The sequence below is a fragment of the Symphalangus syndactylus genome, chromosome 4, assembly GCF_028878055.3.
Source record: "Symphalangus syndactylus isolate Jambi chromosome 4, NHGRI_mSymSyn1-v2.1_pri, whole genome shotgun sequence".
NCBI lineage: Eukaryota > Metazoa > Chordata > Mammalia > Primates > Hylobatidae > Symphalangus > Symphalangus syndactylus.
The window spans coordinates 91,077,208-91,093,185 of record NC_072426.2 but is presented as its reverse complement, the minus strand read 5'-3'; the positions used below and the strand labels follow the sequence as shown (position 1 = coordinate 91,093,185).

Genomic DNA, 15,978 nt, shown 5'->3' with positions numbered 1-15,978 from the left:
TCCTTCACCTCATAGTCTGTCTAGTACTTCGAGATAATTATCTTGGCTTCTCTCTAAGTCTTATCTCCTTAGTCATACTTACTATGATATTATTTTCAACTCTTTCTTTTCCTGTGCACTATTTTCCGAAAAGCTTCTGTTTGTCATTAAGTCTTCAGAAGTTAAAACCTATGTCCCATGGTATTTTGAAACTCAGTTGGGAGAATGCATGTCATACTTCCAGAGTAGCTCATATGCAGTAAATGATCCAAAGTATCCTGATTCATCTTTTCTATCATTTTTTTCACACCAAAGTTGTGTCTGTCTCCAGGAGATAGCTTTGTAAATATTTTGCTATGGTTTTTTTTTTTTTCCTCTTTCCCAGCCACACTTTACAGAGTGGACATGATATTATGCAATTCTGTCTATTTAAAATGTATTTATATTAAGTTTTCTTAGTATGGAAATATTGCTTATATTTATCTTGTAATTTCTTTTGGCTTTATAGTTGTATAAGAGATATAAGCAAAATGGGTCTACACTTTGTTTTACCTACCATTAAAAATTTCCCCTGGGGGGAAAAAAAGATGCTTGTCTTACATAACTGCAGTTGTTTTATACAGTCTTTAGTCAACAAAAATATCACTCTTAGTGGACTAGGCTAGAACTGTCTTCTAGCAACTTCTACTTATATATTATATTTATGATGACTTACTTAATTGAGATATAACACTTTACTATTGTTCTAACTTTTGTCATCTTTGTTTTTTCTGTTCCACAGATAAAAAATACAGATATTTTTGCATATTGAGGAAATAAAGTTTAAAAATTTGACATTCCTTGAGCCAAAAGAAATTTGGAAAATATTTTTCACCTTTCTGTTTTGCCAGATTAATGTTTAAATTCTCATCAAAACTAAAGTAATTTTTAAAATGCCACTGTTGGTAGGATCTTGCAGTTTGGCAATGCCCACAGTTAGGACAAACAGAGAAAACTGATATTTCTGTAAAATGGACACTAAACTATTAAAACAATGTGACATTATCCCCTGTCCTTCTTTAACCGGTAACATACTTGTGTTTTCTACTTCTAACTGATCATTATTTTCCCAACATATATTTACCAAATTTTACCTAGAATTGTAGAACCAAATGGTTCTTACTCTTCATACTGCAAAGACCTGAATGATGTTTGGTAACCATAGAAAAATATATGTTGCACTAAGGATTAGTGTTCTTGCTATTGCCACTGGTCTGACCAATGAAAAGATGGTAATGTGTATATTAAAGTTCTTTTCTCTCATGTACACAAAAAATATCGATTCTGTCTTATAACAACTGGAACTTTTCCAGGCATTCTGTCCTTCAGATATACACACTGACAAGTGAGGACATACTGAGATGGGCGTGGATGTCCCTTATTTATTGTTTGCTGTAGAAATGGGATCACAATCTCAGAACTACAGTGCCAGATTTCAAAACCTTCTTTTTTTGGCTTGATGTTATAATAGGAAAATATCTTCAATTTGGTAAAGTCAATCTTCTATCCAAGAAGAATAATCTTCTGCCTGTAACTACAACTTTTCTAAATACTCTTTCTTTTTTGGAAAATGTATGGTTATGTATATATTTTACTACAGAGAACACAATGAGTTTTCTAACACAATTGTGACAATAGAAGGCAAAAGCATGATGCTCTTGTAGCTGAAACATGAGCATTAAGGAAATTATCTTTGGGAAAGCTGGAGTTTTCTCTGAAGACTACAGTGTGCCCGCTGGGTCACAGTGATTCCATGGTCCAGGGAGATTGCCTTATTACGCCCAACATCTTAGGAGGCTGACATTTCTGTCAAGTTGCCATTGTTGAAACAGCAATAGGATAATGAATACTATTATTTATTAACTATAACAAATTGCAACTTCTGCCAGTTTATAAAGCTACTTGAGTTTGTAAAGCTTCTGGTTATGTAAAAGTGAGACTGAAGTAATAAGACCAAATATAAATTTTGTCATATGTCAATACAGATCTTCAAAAAAATAAAATACAAAATACACATCGTAAGCTGACTGCAATGTAATCACTATGGCTTTCAGGGTTTGAGGTATTGAAGAATTGTAGGCCATCTTTGGGGGAAAGTTTACCGGATATCATTTGGAAATGAATCCCCTTTTGAAACTTTGAAAATGGTTAAGATCTGGTTCCGTCTGAGATTCTGTCACATATAGATGCTAACTCAGGTGTATGAACATCTATTATTGAGAATGCCATAAACACTTTTCTATCCTTCTGCATTTTTCTATCTTTTTTTTTTTGATACGGAGTCTTGCTCTGTCACCAAGGCTGGAGTGCAATGGCATGATCTCGGCTCACTGCAGCCTCCGCCTCCCAGGTTCAAGTGATTCTCCTGCCTCAGCCTTCCAAGTAGCTGGCACTCCAGGCATAAGCGGCCACGCCCAGCTAATTTTTTGTATTTTAGTTGAGACGGGGTTTCACCATATTGCCCAGTCTGGTTGCCAACTCCTGAGCTCAGGCAATCCGCCTGCCTCATCCTCCCAAAGTGCTGGGATTAGAGGCGTGAGCCACCGCGCCCGGCGTTTTTTTTTTTGTATTATTATTTTTTTTAGACGGAGTCTCACTGTATTGCCCAGGCTGGAGTGCAAGGGTCCTATCTCGGCTCACTGCAACCTCCGCCTCCCGGGCCCAAGGGATTATCCTGCCTTAGCCTCCCCAGTAGCTGGGACTACATGCATGCGCCACCACACCCGGCTAATTTTTTTAGTAGAGACAGGGTTTTGCCACGTTGGCCAGGGTGGTCTCGAGGTCCTGACCTCTGGTGATCCACCCACCTCAGCCTCCCTAAGTGTTGGGATTTCCGGCGTGAGCCACAGGGCCCGGCCTTATCAAAGATTTTCACGAAATAAAGATAATTTCACTTCCTTGGTTTCAACAGTGTTTCATGGAAGAGTGTATTATTTTTTTCTCCTTTTATGTGTCTTCTTTTCATACGCCCTCAATTTCCCTTACTCATTTATCTTTTACAAAGGCACTTCCTATCTTTATTTGAAGCTCAATTCTCACTAGCAGTACCTCGCATATACATGAGTTTGAATGTTCTCTTACAAGAAGAGGAATGTATTTTTGGCAATTCTGAGCCTTTTTATAAAGTTCAGATTGGATCAATACGTTTTGCAGCTTTTTTTGACTAAATGAAAACTACTTTAAATGCATTATTTTACCTATCCGACTGACTTAGTGAATTAATGGAATAATACGACCAATACACTTGGGCTTTGGAGCTTAGTATTGTCAGTGCTATTGATTTGTTTAGAATATTTCCATGAATGGTTTATAGGATCCTAGCACACTGTGGCTGAACAGACCTTTTGAGACCTTTCAGTCTGTAGTCCAGATTCTTATACTTACTGCGAACTGAGGCTGAGAGATGCTACAAGACATGCCTACATTTTCTTAAGTAAAGACAAAGTTAGGTTTCGACAGCGAGCATTCCTTAGCTATCTGCTACTAAGCATAGTCTTATCATTTCACCTTTACTGCTTTTGTCTTTAAATGACAACCAGTTCAGATCCTCAATTCTTATAGCCCAATGTATTTATACCTAGATAGAAACATAGATAGTTGAAGTCCTTCTTCAATGAGGATTCCATACAATTAGCCTTGAGGCTTGAGGACACCATTGTAAAATCGTTCAAATTAGCAAAGATGCATTATCACAGAAGCAGTTCTTACCCTTCAGAAATGTCTCGGGAAATGTCTCATGCAGTCATTATTTTGATCTGGCTAAAGATGCAGTGTAGCAAGAGTGGCTAGGTTCTACTCCTAGACGCCCTCATGGCCTTGTTATTTTCAAAGGGTGTTTGTAAGCTCCTACTACTGTGCTGCATTCATCTGTGTGTCCCTCATGCCCAGCTCAGAGATTAGGATAGAGCAGGCTCTTAAATGTTGCTGGACAATTGGATTTTCATAAGTCACTTTTAATGATTTTACATACTCAAGCATCAGCTCCGATTACACTGAAAGTGTTATGCTACTCTTACCTAGATGACATTTAAACTCCCTTCATATTGAAAAACAAAATTAACTAAACAAAATATATGGTTGAAAGAGTTTATGGCAAATATAATTTGGCTGTGAATTATGTTTTCCAATCCCTGCTGTATAGAGCAAATTGTTAGAATCAGCATTTATAATTGAGCTTCAACTAAACGCTTTGTTTTATAATTTGCTGTAAGGTAATTAGAAAAATGTGCATGAAAGCATGACACGTATAAATCATAGGTATATTCATCTGAAGTATTTTGTGCAGTTTATATTTATAGCTCATTCTGTGAAGCCAAATCCACTGTATTGAATCAGAAAATTAAAGGAAGGTAAAGGGACTATTTTCCCAGCAACTGCAATGTGCTAGGCACGATGCCAGGCGCTGCACCAGCTGTGTCTCCATTAATCTTCTCTAATGTAAATATTGCCACCACTTCACAAATAAAGAAACTGAACTATGTATAAAACTGAGCTTAAGGGGATCAATAAATATATTATTTGTTGTTGAACATATGCAGGTCTAATTAAAGTAATTGCAAGTTATCAACAGAATTTGTGGTAGAGACAGAAGTTGAACCCAGTGCTGGCTGGCACTCTGGTTATTGTTATAAAGGCAATTTGTATTATTGAGTTACTTTGAATAATACACATTTTACATTTATTTAAATAACAATTTAATTTGTAACGATAAGTTTACAGATGTTTAAAAATAGAAACATGGCATCATTGTGTACCAAACAAGGGCTATTTATAAGAGCTCCCTTTGTGTGCTTTTATTTTCCTTGTCTAAATGGAGCCAGATGACTAGAAATTGTGGAAAAACATAGACTGGTTCAATAAAATCGAACCTGGAGACAAATCCAATTCTATACCCTAACACAGCCATTTGTAAAGTGTGTTCCCTAGTGATATCAAGAGGTGTTTTGTACACACACACTCACATAGAAAGCATTAAAAATAAATAAATGGTTACATATGTGCATGACAGAATTCCATGATCAAATATGTTGAGGGATTCCTGGGTTGAAGAAAATAAAGCATTTGTTTTAAAATTATGTAAACGCTCATATCCATTGACTCGAAAATGTGCCTCGTGAAACTCCAAGGGAGAAATGGAATTAGCAAAATCCCTAGACCTTCTCATCACAAAAATCTCTTTTACAAGAAACAGTTGTTAAATCTTGGAGTGTAAGTAGATAGCATGACACATCTTGGGAAATGCTTATTCATTTACTTATTAACAAAAGCGTATGAGCACTTACTATACGCCAATCATTTTATAGGTAATGGGAATGCAGAATGATTAAAACTGACAAAGATTTCTGCCCTTGTGGAGCTAATATTCTAGTAGGGGAGACTAAATAGAAACAAGACAAAGAAGTAAAATATGTGTGACTGATTCTGATGATTCTTAAGATAGAAAAAATAAAAACAAGCAGATAAAAGTCTGGAGAGTGTCAGGACAAGGAGTTGAATTTTTAAACAGGGAGCCAGGGAAGGCCTCACTGAGAACGTAGTATTTTAGTAGAAATTGAAGTTAAGGAACAAGCTCTGTGGATTTTTAAGGGAAAACTTTCCAGGCGTAGGAAAGTTGAAATTCAAGCGCAAGGCAACTGTGACTGGAGCGGAATGAGCAAGCGGAGGAGTTATAAGAGATGAAGTCAGAAAGGTTACCAGGACCCAGATCGGGAAGGTCCTTGAAGGTTATAGTAAGGAATTTGGTTATGAGTGAAGTGGGGAGCCCTTGGAGGACTTTGAACACAGGAATGACAAAACTCGGTATTAGAGCTGATTTTTTGAGAAAAGCCAGGTGTGGTTGAGAGGGAGGGTAAAACAATCAGGCTACTGTAAGGATCTAGAGGAGACACGAGGGCGACCTGAACAAAGATTTCAGCACTGGTGAACTCCAATCGGATTCTGAATCTATAATGAAAGGGAGTTTGCTGGATTTGTTGAAAGAGCAGGTACCGGGTTTGAGAGACCGCAATCAGAGATGAGCCAGGATTTTGACTTCAGTAACTGAAAAGATGTTTTGACCTTCTTAGAATGAGGAAGACCTTGAGAGAAGGAGGTTTGGAGAAGAGAGGGGAAGTTGAATATAAGGAGCTAATTATTAGGCATAATAATATCAAGATGCCTTTTAGGTATTCAGGTGCAGAGGTTGATTTGGCAGATGGAATACTAAAGTAGGCAGTAAATGTCACTCAGTTTACATAGATAGATCACATGGAAATTCCAAAGTTAGAATGGTCTAGATTTAAATAGCTAATTCTCATTTACAGAAACTTCAACGTGAACTACAATTCTATAAGCTAACTTGTGTAGCCCTGCTTCCAGAAGAAACAAAGAAACAGAAAAAATCAAAAAGGAGGAAATATCACTGGCCCCAGTCTTAAGTGATTCTCATTCATTGCCTTTCTTGGGCTTGAAGGTGGAGTTATGAGTAAAATAGCAGCAGTGGTTGCTGGATGCTTTCTGATGGCTCTACGGTTCCTCTGAAGGAATCTCAATAGGAGTGTTCCTTAAGAAACCTGCTGATGAGCAGCACTCCACCCTCACCATCTTCAACTAAAACAGCCTTAGAGGAATTTTTGCTGGTTTATAGATCTTCTGTTTTGACAAAGATAGCTCGTGACATCACTCTGCCAGACTGAAGGACTTCTATTCTGAGACTTGTGACAGTAAGCCAAGAAAGCCAATACTCGAAGTGAATTTAATAGACTCTATTCTCATGCTACTTGGGTTGCTATGGGAACCTTATTAGAAAATATAGGGACTATAGATGATCTGCTAAGTTTTTTTTTTTTTTAAAGTAATTTCAGTGGCTTTATCCTTAGGAAAAAAAAAGTTGTTTTTCTAAAATTGTGAACATATAGAGAAAAATATAAAAAACCTAAATATGTTGCTTACACATTTGCTATGAAGGACAAATCCACGTAACCAGACATATCAAGGAAAAGAACAGTGCTGATTATTTAAAAGACAGTCACTTGCCCCTTTCTACTCACAGTACTTCCATTATCTCAAAACCAGAACCAAAACAAAAAACAACAAATATCTTATTATGGTCTTTATTTTCATGCTTGTATTTAGCATTGTATCACCTGAACAAAACTGACTGATTTAGACTGATTTATTGCATATTGTATATACATACATACTATACATTCATCATGTGAATATAATTTATACATTCTACTGTTCATGAGCCTTTGGTTGTTTCTAGTTTTCGGATATTAGGAATAATTCTGCATTTCTACATTTTGGTAGCCATCTTTGTATAAATGTGCTCATTTCTATTTAGCATTGTTGGACCATAAGATGTCTCTTCAAATTTAATAGATACTGCCAGACACTTTTGTGTTGTGGTTTTGTTGTTTTGTCTTTTGTTTTTCCAACATTGTTAAACCGATTTACATTTCAACTTGAATTGCGTAAGACGTTCTGTTACTCCATACTCTTTTCTGCCCCTTAAATGGTCCCTAGTTTGTATATTTTCCCTTTCTATTTTATGTGTAATGATATCTTATTTGTCTCCCCTAAATGAGAATTTGGACAATTTTCGTCTTTATTTGACATTTGGATAGTCTGTTTGTGAAGTATCTGTTAGGTTTCTTATTTTCTAATAGATTTCTTATTTTCTTATTGATTTCTTAGAGTAATTACTTATATAACATACAATTTGTAGCTTTACAGTAAGTTTGTATTTCTGGTAGATCAAGTAAACCAACATACTTTTTTCTACAAGTGTATCCTAGTTATTCTTGGCAATTTGTATTTCTGCATAATTTTAGAATCAACTCTAGTTATTTTTAAAAAGTAAGAAAAAAAGGACTTGATTTTTAAGAAGATTACATTAAATCTATAGATGAGTTTGAAAAGTATTGATAAATATTTACATATTAAATCTTCTAATTGGTCTGCTTAAAATACATATTCTTTCTGTGCATGGACATGGTCTACTTCTTCTGTTTGGGTCCTCTTTAATGTTTTCCAATACAAATTTATAGTTTGAAAAATAAGAATGAAAATAAAATAAAAGAAAAAATGAAATATTCTAATCTATGCTTGTGGTATAGATTTCTTTATATCTTTCATTTGTTTGTATCTTCTTTAATTTCTCTCAACATATTTTATAGATTTCTAACTAGAGGTATCACACATCCTTGTTAGATTTACCCTTTGACATTTAGTTTTTTTGATGTTATTGTAAATTATATGAATTTTTAAATTTCATTTTATGCTCATTATCATTACAGAGAAATTCAATTGGTTTTTATATATTGAGTTTACAGCTAGCAACCTTGTTACTCTTACTTATTACACATAATAATTCATCTGAAGATATTTTTGGATTGTCTATAAAATCATGTCATCTGAACATTAAGATTTTTTTGTTCTTTCTTAACTTTAAGTATTTTATTTTTTCTTAATGTCTCTCTGTCTGAGTAGACCATCTTTTACAATATTAATTAAAAGTAGTCATAGTAGGTTTCATTTTCTTATTCCCAATCTCAGAATGAAAGCTTTTAACAATTTGCCCTGAATTATGATTTTGCTTAAGGCTTAGAAGCTATCTGCTATTGCAGTAAGAAAGTTTCCCTTCTATTTCTAGTTATCAAAAAATTTTAAAAATTATAAATGTATATTGTTTTACCAGTTTTATTTAATCTATTGGTATCATATGATTTATCCTTTAGTTTGTTATTGTAATAGTAAAATTGATTAGTTTTCAAGTGTTAAAACGATTGTGCATTCCTGGAATAAATTCAACTTGGTTGGGATGTATTATACCTTTTCAATATTGCTAGATATAAGTGTTCTATTTTTGAAAGATTTTTTTAATTCACATTTATAATTATAATTTGGGCCTTATTTTACCATGAGGAAATAGAGATACTGAGTACTAGTAGACATTTTTAGGCCTAAAGATGAAAAGTCTTCAGTGTAGCCAAAAAAAAAAGGCAAGCGAGAAATGAAAGAGGCAAGAGGAAACAACAGACAGGGCACAAGAGATTCAAAGAGAAAACACATAAAAGGATGTTAGAAATAGGCCAAGCATGGTGGCTCACGCCTGTAATCCCAACACTTTGGGAGGCTAAGGTGGGAGGATCACTTGAAGCCCAGGAGTTCAAGACCAGCCTGAGAAATATAGCAAAGCACTATCTCTACAAAAAATTTTAAAAATTAGCCATGAGTGGTGGCACAGGCCTGTGGTACTAGATACTCATGAGGCTGAGGTGGAAAGATTGCTTGAACCTAGGAGGTTGAGGCTGCAGTGACCCGTGATCATACCACTGCATTTCAGCCTGGGTGATAGAGCGAGAACCTGTCTCAAAAAATAAATAAATAAAAGTTAAAAATAAATTTAAAAAATAAATCTTCATAATCAATGGACATACGCACATACATACCAGGCAAACAATAACCACAGTAATGTGTATTATTAATATTACATAATATAAAATTGAGGAAAGTTTATTAGAAATAAGTTTCTCACTAGTTAATAAAATGTTTACCTAACCAGGAAGATATAAAATTGTGAAGGTGTATGTACCTCATAACACCACCTCAAAGTATATAAAGGTAAAAATATGTGTGTGTATATTCCTGTAACTATGAAATTGATAGAATAAAAAACAAACTTAAATATTTATAACATAATGGGATACCTTAAGCACCTTTCATAGTGACTGATAGATCAAAGAAAGAATCAAAAATTTAAAAGATTATATATGACATGAAGTGTATAATTAAGCTTGATGTAATGGTCACGTAATGAATGTTATATTTGAAGAACAGATACTCTTTCCAAGAACATATCATTTATACAAATAACAACATTCTAGTGCATAACACAGCCTCCACAAATTTCAAAGAGTAGATATTTTGCACAAAATACTAAGCACAGTGGAATAAAGTTAAAAATTAGTAACAAAAAGGAAGACCAGTTATGCCTTTTATAATCAGGGATATTAACATATTTATAATTAATTCTTAGATCTAGAGGTAATGATAATGGAAGTTAGGATATATTTAGAATGAATAGAGGTGGGCCAGGCGCGGTGGCTCACGCCTGTAATCCCAGCACTTTGGGAGGCTAAGGCGGGCAGATCACGAGGTCAGGAGATCGAGACCACCCTGGCCAACATGGTGAAACCCCGCCTCTACTAAAACTACAAAAATTTGCTGGGTGTGTTGGCGTGTGCCTGTAATCCCAGCTACTCGGGAGGCTGAGGCAAGAGAATCATTTGAACCAGGGAGTCAGAGGTTGCAGTGAGCTGAGATCGTGCCACTGCACTCCAGCCTGGCAACAGAGTGAGACTCTGTCAAAAAAAAAAAAAAAAAAAAGAATAAATAGAAGTGAAAATACAAATACTTCATATTGAAATGTCTAGGATGAAGGTAATGCCATGTTTACTGGTAAATTTATGAACTTTTCTTATATTAGAAAAGACAAATGGCTCAGCGTAATGAACCAAAAATTCCACCAAAAAAGTTAGAAAAAATGAATCATAATAAACCAAAAAGATAGAAGTAACTGATAAAGAATAGAAGGAAAAAATGAAATAAAAATTATCAGATAAAGAGAGGATCAGAAGAGACAAAAGTTGGTTATTAAAATGTTACCCTAAAACAAAACAAAACAAACGTCATGCTCAGTTGATTTTGGAGATGAGTTCTATAAAACGTACCAGCAACACAATTTCAAGTTATACAATCTGTTTCAGAGCATTGCAAAGAGGAAACATCCCAACATTTATTTTAAGTGCATGGCATAACCTTAAAGACAAAATCTGTCAAAAACAGTACAAGTAAGGAAAGAGCAAATTGAACCCAGCAAAGTATAAGAAGATAATATCACTTGAATATTATTCCTGTAATGTAATATTTCTTCCATTTTAGCAAATGTATTAGGTATAAATCACCACATTAAATACTAAAGGAGAAAAAAATGATCATTTTGATAGTAACGAAAAATAATTAAATAAGCCTAGCATAGATTTTTTTTAAATGAGGAAAAACTGTTAGGCAAATTTTTACACAATTCCTTTTAAATCAGTGGGGACCAATAGTTTTAATAGGGTAAGATTTAAGCTGCTCTATAAATCTACATATAAACCAATTTGTGTCAACATCTCCCATTTTCTTTGTCATCCGTAATAGAGCAATTTTGGTTCTCAGGTTAATATGTCATTTTTCCTGTATGGGATTTTTCTCCTGTATGTTCCACTTAGAAGCCTTTAACTTTTCCACTGCCTCTCACATCTTTTTGTATAAATTTGTATTTTTCCTATTAAGACACAATTCATCTGTTACCTTCACTGAGAAATATTCCTGAGAACCCTTACCCTGAATTGGCACAACTATCAGCCTCCATGAGTTTTGCCTCTACAATATTTTTTTTAACTTAAAGTTCTAGGGTGAATGTGCAGAATGTGCATGTTTGTTACATAGGTATACATGTGCCATGGTGGTTTGCTGCACCCATCAACCCGTCATCTAGGTTTTAAGCCCTGCATGCATTAGGTGTTTGTCCTAATGCTCTCCCTCCCCTTGCCCCCCACTGCCTGACAGGCCCTGGTGTGTGATGTTCCCCTCTCTGTGTCCATGTGTTCTTTGTTCACCTCCCACTTATGAGTGAGAACTTGCAGTGTTTGGTTTTCTGCTCTTGTGTTACTTTGCTGAGAATGATGGTTTCTAGTTTCATCCATGTCCCTGCAAAGGACATGAACTCATTCTTTTTTATGGCTGCATAGTATTCCACGGTGTATATGTGCCACATTTTCTTTATCCAATCCATCATTGATGGGACTAGTTTTATGACTCATTTCTATCATGGCAATTTCTATATGATATTGCTGTTAATATGTAGATGCTATTCCCACTGCACTGTGAACTACTCAAGGCAGGGGGTGTGTCACTCATTTCAGACCTCCAGCCCTTAGCACTGTTACTCACATCCTGTGGGCATCCAATACACCTTTGTCAAATGGGTTGAAGAATTGAGCTCAAAAATTTACATTCTTTGTTCCTGGGAAGGCTAATCATAGAGAAGGCATAAACATGAAACATTAAACAAGAGAGTTTAATAATATTTTAAGATTATCTGAGAAAAAATGAAAGACAATCCAGCACAATAACTTTTCTTTTTTTTTTTTGAGACGAAGTCTCGCTCTGTCACCCAGGCTGGACTGCAGTGGGGTGATCTTGGCTCACTGCAAGCTCTGCCTCCTGGGTTCACGTCATTCTCCTGCCTCAGCCTCCTGAGTAGCTGGGACTACAGGCACCTGCCACCATGCCCAGCTAATTTTTTGTATTTTTAATAGAGACAGTGTTTCACCGTATTAGCCAGGATGGTCTCGATCTCCTGACCTCGTGATCCACCCGCCTTGGCCTCCCAAAAGTGCTGGGATTACAGACATGAGCCACCACGCCCTGCCAATAACGTTTTATTTCTCATTTTAATGTTGTAAAATAAAGTGAGTGACAGCTGGTTTGAGTCACCAGTCTGCTGTTTACTGGCTGGCCGAATATCATTTCCTTGTTGGTAAATTATAGATAATTATTTTACTATAGCATTGGGTTGTTGATAGGATTGAATGAAACACTGCAGCTAGTGTACTCAATGCAGTGGCTGAGACATGGAAGTGCCTCTGTGGTCTATGAGTATTATCTTTCCAATCTTGAGAGGTAGTAGAAGGCTTCAAAGAGTTGGCATTTGAATGGTGTTTAAGAAATGGAGACAATTTGAAGAGAAAGTGATTTGGGGGTTTGCAAGTACAGTTTACATGATGGAAGGTAAGAAAAGAATGAGGCTGACATTTATTGAGCCTCTTCAACATGTGAGTTGTTTGACCAGGCATCTTGTTGACATCCTACCAGTTAATGCTCACAACCAGCACCTGATGAGGTCCTACCACACCATTTACTCATGAGAAAACTGCACTCTGGAAGTTATGAAGCACATGCTGAAGATCACACTTGGTGGAACCAGGCTTCAAGCCTGTCTGATTTTATAGCTACTGAACTTTTTCTGGAGATGGCTAGAAAAGGAGGAATCAAGGATCTGTAGAACCTTCCCTGTGCCTGGCAAAGAAGGATAAGGCTGACTGTGAATGAATTTGTGGATATAGATAAATAGCTATTTTCCACGAAATACCTGTTTATTGTTGTAGGACATCTAAAAGCAGATTTTAATGAGAAGAAAGATGTTTTGATTTTCTACATGAAAATAAATGTGAACATTGATATATGTAAAATATGTAAGTGAAAACCTTTGCTTTTTGAAAAATTAAAGTTAGTACCTCAAATGTGGCTTATAAGTCAGCAAAACAACCTGAAACTATATTTAGTATCATGTTTATTCAACAAATTATATGGTTAGTAATCAGTATGAAAGGTTGTTTCTTCCTGGTGGACTGTAGCAGAAACTAACCTCATTACGTTTGCGAAACTACCGTTGCTAGGGGCTAGTTGAAATTTCTGTCTCAGAATGGCAAATGGAATTGCAGTTTAAAGAAACTTGGAGTCTTTATTCTTTTCTTCACCAAACCCCATACTCATGATTAGCAGGAGTCATTTGTCAGCTGAAATCATACTGGTTCTTCCATTTTAGTTTGATCCATTTCCATCCATCTGCTCATGAGAGAAGAAATTCGCTTTGGTGAAGGATGTCTGGAAAATGCGAAGATCACCAACTTGGGAAACTTTTATCATCACGATACACTGTGTACATCTCTGAATAACAACATGGTTTGAATGAAGCAAAATAGAGACTTAAAATGTAACTAAATGTACAATTGTATAAATGTGTAAGTGCTATGGAAGAAGAAGCCTTTAGAAGTTCTCAATATTTACTGCAGAATTTTAAAATAGTCTTGGGTTACACACCTTTTGAGAAAAAAATAGATGTTCCTAAACCACAATCTAATGCTTGAGAGAACAGAATAATTTTCAGTACAAGTAAGTTTAAATGCTAAATGAGATGAGATGTCTAAATGTCCAGATGAAAGGTAAAATACATCGTTCCATCACTGAATTAACAGTAACATGCAAAAGATCCATCTGGAATATAACCTGCCCAGTCCCTGAAACAAACCCAAGGCTTCTTTTTTTTCTGATCTTGATTTATTGAATGCATAGTGCTTTTAAAGAATTAACATGTCTTTTTTGTTTTGTTTTGTTTTGCAATGCAGTCTCTTTCTGTCACCCAGGCTGAAGTGCAGTGGTGGGATTTTGGCTCACTGCAACCTCTGCCTCCCGGGTTCAAATGATTCTCCTGCCTCAGCCTCCCGAGTAGCTGGGATTATAGATGTGCGCCACAGTGCCTGGCTAATTTTTGTATTTTTTAGTAGAGACAGGGTTTCACCATGTTGGCCAGACTGGTCTCGAACTCCAGACCTCAGGTGATCCACCCGCCTCAGCCTCCCAAAGTGCTGGGATTACAGGCATGAGCCACCGCGCCCAGCTAGAACTAGCATGTCTTAATATGTTAGGTAGTAATAGAAATGTTTCATTCTCTAATTAAATGATGAGGTAATTAATAGTAGGTTAACGATACTGTAATTATATACTGAGTAGGATACTATTAATATATGTTCACTTAGCACTTACTATAAAGAGGAAGACATAATGTAGCCTTACATCCCTGCAGCTAGGGACCCTTCCAACTTCAAGTCCTCACTCTTGTGCAGCAGACCTGCAGAGTCTTCTCAAAGGGAGGCCAGATGTGCCAGAGAGTCAGTGCCCCTAGAGCAACCCTCAACCAATGAGAGATAGCAGTTGATAGGTAAGTTCCACAGCATCTTGCTCCACACTGGGACAACCCTGAGTCTGTCCACACTGGGGCTGAGCCCTGGTTGCCTACAGTGGTCAGCCACTTATTAATCCATCCTTTATTGGTCTCTCCCTTTTTTAACTCCCAAACTCCCTCACAGTGTTCCTTGGGATCAATTCCTAAATCCTTCTCTCAGAGTCCAACTAAAATGTGGAGGTAAATATGTACCAAATAGAGCTCATGTTCTCCCTTCAAGACCACCCTTCAGGTGTCAGGAACCTCACCTGGAGGCTCCCTACCCAGATGGTCTTAAGATGCTCACAGGGCCAGCTCAGGTCACCCTTTCCATGGGGTCTGACTGCCCAAAAGTAGATGGTGTGCCACAGTGCCTACCCCTAGGCCCAAAATTTGGAATGACCTTGGACATCCAGATTGATTGCATACACATTTGCATGATGCTCTTGTGAAAAGGAAATCAGAGTGAGAAGGGAAAAGGGGCAGGTTCTGGGCCTGGGTCTCCATTTGTATTCTTGCCTTGGAATTCTGAGACATTAGGTATGGGGCTGAATAGAAGGCCAGGAGTTTTACCTTTTTTTGTTTTTTTTAGACAGAGTCTCGCCCTGTCTCCCAGGCTGGAGTGCAGTTGTGTGATCTCGGCTCACTGCAACCTCTGCCTCCCGGGTTCATGTCATTTTCCTGCCTCAGCCTCCCTAGTAGTTGGGACTGCAGGAGCCCCGGCTAATTTTTTTGTATTTTTAGTAGAGATGGGGTTTCACCATGTTAGCCAGAGGGTCTCAATCTCCTGACCTCGTGATCTGCCCACCTTGGCCTCCCAAAGTGCTGGGATTACAGGCTTGAGACACCGCATCTGGCCAGGAGTTTTACTTTTTATTTCATCGGTTACATGCAGTGAATTATTGGCAGGTGACCAAATTGTTTTGGTCTTTAACGACTTCATGTGTATAATGAGGGATGTATCTAAATTTATTTATAGGGTCCCTACAAGACCATAGGTTCTCATTGTCAAAGTCATAGATAGCCATTCTTCTGCACATAAGGGACACTAAAAAGTCCCCCCTTAATTTCTGGCTGGGATTTCTGAATGCTCACACTGTATGATTTGGTGGGGCTCTCACGCCACCCATTCTAGGCCTCTATCT

The 15,978-nt window shown here is 36.8% G+C and overlaps 1 protein-coding gene across 9 annotated transcripts in view; it reads left to right on the top strand.

Moving 5' to 3' along the window:
• NRG3 (neuregulin 3) overlaps positions 1–15,978 on the top strand; it is a 1,125,306-nt gene that overhangs the window by 1,013,446 nt on the left and 95,882 nt on the right. The window lies entirely within an intron of this gene.